Source organism: Pseudophryne corroboree, unplaced genomic scaffold, assembly GCF_028390025.1.
Source record: "Pseudophryne corroboree isolate aPseCor3 unplaced genomic scaffold, aPseCor3.hap2 scaffold_443, whole genome shotgun sequence".
Classification (NCBI taxonomy): Eukaryota; Metazoa; Chordata; class Amphibia; order Anura; family Myobatrachidae; genus Pseudophryne; species Pseudophryne corroboree.
Genome location: NW_026970066.1, coordinates 146,476 through 151,847, shown reverse-complemented (window position 1 = coordinate 151,847; position 5,372 = coordinate 146,476). Strand labels below are relative to the sequence as shown.

Genomic DNA, 5,372 nt, shown 5'->3' with positions numbered 1-5,372 from the left:
TTTAATAACAGGGTAAAGAAAATTAAGTGGATTTTTGAAAGAAAACTATACTGTCAATATACTATTAAAACAAATTAAAATGGTAAAAGTTATTGTACTTTAAGTAAAAATAAAAGAGCAAAAATATCAATCCCAGTTTTGATTACTTAAATTAACAAAAAAAATGCATATAGCAAAGGATAGTTTCAATCTGCCTACCTCTGGGTTATGGGTCCAGCATGCTTCCATTGCAGTACTCTGCTGCACATGTAAGTGCAAGAGATCCTGAAGCACTCACTCATCATGGGAAAGTACCAATGTGTTTCTTCATTGGTTGATGGAAGAAACATCTTACAAAAACTCTCCAGATTATTAACTTTTTAAAGTTTTTCTAGGAAACGTTTTAGATGAATGCTTATTAGCCCTTGTCAGTACATACTTTTGCAATGTGTCTCTGTGGCGCAATCAGTTAGTGTGTACGGCTATTAACCAAAAGGTTGGTGGTTCAATCCCACCCAGGTACGTAATTGACCTTGTTATCAGATTTTGGTGATCTTTAAGTAGACAAGTCAAAATTTCAAACCCCCTGTTATGGTGTAGGGTACCTGGCCTTCTCTGATGTAATCAGAGTTAGATTTGATTCAGTGATTTATAAAAACAGCTAGGAAGCACAATTTAGCAGTGGGTTGTAGAGAAAAAGAAATATGCTGGCAGAAAAATCCAATTGAGTGATTAAACAGCTCTTCATTTTCTGGCTTTATTTTTATGCTAACAAATTTGTTCTCTGAAAAGTGTCCACAAAGCAAAGTCTCTGATTAACACCTTTGTAGGGATGGTTTTTCACCTATTACTAAATTAAACTTGCTTCATTGGAAAGGCAGCAAGATGCATCCTCATTTCAATGTCTACTGAAATAATACAAGTTGACACCAGGAAACATTCATGCCACTGCATCCTTGCTGCTTTCTCATGTAGAAGTCTGTTTAATGTGAAAACAAGGTGATATCTAATTAGCACACAGGTAAGGAATTAAGAAAATCTTTATTTAAGGGTGAAGATGTTTCTCACAAAATCGTTGCCCCAATGCATCATTGAAATTCAAGCTGGAAAGATGATTTTAATATATCACTTGTACATTTTGTATTGCTCTTCTGGTGACAATGTAGTTTGTTTTTGTCAATTACCATTTTAATAATAGGGTAAAGAAAATGAAGTGGATTTTTGAAAGAAAACAATACTGTCAATATACTATTAAAACAAATTAAAATGGTAAGAGTTATTGTACTTTAAGTAAAAATAAAAGAGCCAAAATATCAATCCCAGTTTTGGATTACTTTAATTAACAAAAAAAAATGCATATAGCAGAGGATAGTTTCAATCTGCCTACCTCTGGGTTATGGGCCCAGCATGCTTCCATTGCTGTACTCTGCTGCACATGTAAGTGCAAGAGATCCTGAAGCACTCACTCATCATGGGAAAGTACCAATGTGTTTCTTCGTTGGTTGATAGAAGAAACATCTTACAAAAACTCTCCAGATTATTGACTTTTTTAAGTTTTTCTAGGAAACGTTTTAGATGAATGCTTATTAGCATTTGTCAGTATGTACTTTTGCAAAGTGTCTCTGTGGCGCAATCAGTTAGTGTGTACGGCTATTAACCAAAAGGTTAGTGGTTCAATCCCACCCAGGGACGCAATTGACCTTGTGATCAGATTTTGGTGATCTTTAAGTAGACAAGTCAAATTTCATACTCCCTGTTATTGTGTAGGGTACCTGGCCTTCTCTGATGTAATTAGATTTGATTCAGTGATTTTATAAAAAAAGCTAGGAAGCACAATTTAGCAGTGGGTTGCAGAGAAAAAAAATATGCTGGCAGAAAAATCCAATTGAGTGATTAAACAGCTCTTTATTTTCTGGCTTTATTTTTATGCTAACAAATTTGTTCTCTGAAAAGTGTCCACAAAGCCAAGTCTCTGATTAACACCTTTGTAAGGATGGTTTTTCACCTATTACTAAATTAAACTTGCTTCATTGGAAAGGCAGCAAGATGCATCCTCATTTCAATGTCTACTGAAATAATACAGGTTGACACCAGGAAACATTAACGCCACTGCATCCTTGCTGCTTTCTCATGTGAAAGTCTGTTTAATGTGAAAACAAGGTGATATCTAATTAGCACACAGGTAAGGAATTAAGAAAATCTTTATTTAAGGGTGAAGATGTTTCTCACAAAATCGTTGCCCCAATGCATCATTGAAATTCAAGCTGGAAAGATGATTTTAATATATCACTTGTACATTTTGTATTGCTCTTCTGGTGACAATGTAGTTTGTTTTTGTCAATTACCATTTTAATAATAGGGTAAAGAAAATGAAGTGGATTTTTGAAAGAAAACAATACTGTCAATATACTATTAAAACAAATTAAAATGGTAAAAGTTATTGTACTTTAAGTAAAAATAAAAGAGCCAAAATATCAATCCCAGTTTTGGAATACTTTAATTAACAAACAAAAAAATGCATATAGCAGAGGATAGTTTCAATCTGCCTACCTCTGGGTTATGGGCCCAGCATGCTTCCATTGCTGTACTGTGCTGCACATGTAAGTGCAAGAGATCCTGAAGCACTCACTCATCATGGGAAAGTACCAATGTGTTTCTTCGTTGGTTGATAGAAGAAACATCTTACAAAAACTCTCCAGATTATTGACTTTATTAAGTTTTTCTAGGAAACGTTTTAGATGAATGCTTATTAGCCTTTGTCAGTATGTACTTTTGCAAAGTGTCTCTGTGGCGCAATCAGTTAGTGTGTATGGCTATTAACCAAAAGGTTGGTGGTTCAATCCCACCCAGGGACGTAATTGACCTTGTTATCAGATTTTGGTGATATTTAAGTAGACAAGTCAAAATTTCAAACCCCCTCTTATTGTGTAGGGTACCTGGCCTTCTCTGATGTAATCAGAGTTAGATTTGATTCAGTGATTTTATAAAAACATCTAGGAAGCACAATTTAGCAGTGGGTTGCAGAGAAAAAGAAAAATGCTTGCAAAAAAATCAAATTGCTTGATTTAACAGCTCTTCATTTTCTGGCTTTATTTTTATGCTAACAAATTTGTTCTCTGAAAAGTGTCCACAAAGCCAAGTCTCTGAATAACACCTTTGTAGGGATGGTTTTTCACCTATTACTAAATTAAACTTGCTTCATTGGAAAGGCAGCAAGATGCATCCTCATTTCAATGTCTACTGAAATAATACAGGTTGACACCAGGAAACATTAACGCCACTGCATCCTTGCTGCTTTCTCATGTGGAAGTCTGTTTAATGTGAAAACAAGGTGATATCTAATTAGCACACAGGTAAGGAATTACGAAAATCTTTATTTAAGGGTGAAGATGTTTCTCACAAAATTGTTGCCCCAATGCATCATTGAAATTCAAGCTGGAAAGATGATTTTAATATATCACTTGTACATTTTGTATTGCTCTTCTGGTGACAATGTAGTTTTTTTTGTCAATTACCATTTTAATAACAGGGTAAAGAAAATTAAGTGGATTTTTGAAAGAAAACTATACTGTCAATATACTATTAAAACAAATTAAAATGGTAAAAGTTATTGTACTTTAAGTAAAAATAAAAGAGCAAAAATATCAATCCCAGTTTTGATTACTTAAATTAACAAAAAAAATGCATATAGCAAAGGATAGTTTCAATCTGCCTACCTCTGGGTTATGGGTCCAGCATGCTTCCATTGCAGTACTCTGCTGCACATGTAAGTGCAAGAGATCCTGAAGCACTCACTCATCATGGGAAAGTACCAATGTGTTTATTCGTTAGTTGATGGAAGAAACATCTTACAAAAACTCTCCAGATTATTGATTTTTTAATGTTTTTCTAGGAAACGTTCTAGATGTATGCTTATTAGCCTTTGTCAGTAGGCACTTTTTGCAAAGTGTCTCTGTGGCACAATCGGTTAGTGTGTTCGGCTATTAACCGAAAGGTTGGTGGTTCAATCCCACCCAGGGACCTAATTAAACTTGTGATCAGATTTTGGTGATATTTAAGTAGACAAGTCAAAATTTCAAACCCCCTCTTATGGTGTAGGGTACATGGCCTTCTCTGATGTAATCAGAGTTACATTTGATTCAGTGATTTTATAAAAAAACAGCTAGGAAGCACAATTTAGCAGTGGGTTGCAGAGAAAAAAAATATGCTGGCAGAAAAATCCAATCGAGTGATTAAACAGCTCTTCATTTTCTGGCTTTATTTTTATGCTAACAAATTGTTCTCTGAAAAGTGTCCACAAAGCCAAGTCTCTGATTAACACCTTTGTAAGGATGGTTTTTCACCTATTACTAAATTAAACTTGCTTCATTGGAAAGGCAGCAAGATGCATCCTCATTTCAATGTCTACTGAAATAATACAAGTTGACACCAGGAAACATTAACGCCACTGCTTCCTTGCTGCTTTCTCATGTGGAAGTCTGTTTAATGTGAAAACAAGGTGATATCTAATTAGCACACAGGTAAGGAATTAAGAAAATCTTTATTTAAGGGTGAAGATGTTTCTCACAAAATCGTTGCCCCAATGCATCATTGAAATTCAAGCTGGAAAGATGATTTTAATATATCACTTGTACATTTTGTATTGCTCTTCTGGTGACAATGTAGTTTGTTTTTGTCAATTACCATTTTAATAATAGGGTAAAGAAAATGAAGTGGATTATTGAAAGAAAACAATACTGTCAATATACTATTAAAACAAATTAAAATGGTAAGAGTTATTGTACTTTAAGTAAAAATAAAAGAGCCAAAATATCAATCCCAGTTTTGGATTACTTTAATTAACAAAAAAAAATGCATATAGCAGAGGATAGTTTCAATCTGCCTACCTCTGGGTTATGGGCCCAGCATGCTTCCATTGCTGTACTCTGCTGCACATGTAAGTGCAAGAGATCCTGAAGCACTCACTCATCATGGGAAAGTACCAATGTGTTTCTTCGTTGGTTGATAGAAGAAACATCTTACAAAAACTCTCCAGATTATTGACTTTTTTACGTTTTTCTAGGAAACGTTTTAGATGAATGCTTATTAGCATTTGTCAGTATGTACTTTTGCAAAGTGTCTCTGTGGCGCAATCAGTTAGTGTGTACGGCTATTAACCAAAAGGTTGGTGGTTCAATCCCACCCAGTGACGTAATTGACCTTGTTATCAGATTTTGGTGATCTTTAAGTAGACAAGTCAAATGTCATACCCCCTGTTATTGTGTAGGGTACCTGGCCTTCTCTGATGTAATCAGAGTTAGATTTGATTCAGTGATTTTATAAAAAACTGCTAGGAAGCACAATTTAGCAGTGGGTTGCAGAGAAAAAAAATATGCTGGCAGAAAAATCCAATT

The 5,372-nt window shown here is 34.6% G+C and overlaps 1 non-coding gene across 1 annotated transcript; it reads left to right on the top strand.

The window, feature by feature from the left end:
- Nucleotides 1-3,927: 3,927 nt before the first annotated feature.
- On the top strand, nt 3,928-4,001 carry TRNAN-AUU (transfer RNA asparagine (anticodon AUU)). Its single transcript has one exon. It is a non-coding gene; the product is annotated as a tRNA-Asn (tRNA).
- The last annotated feature ends 1,371 nt before the right edge of the window (nt 4,002-5,372 follow it).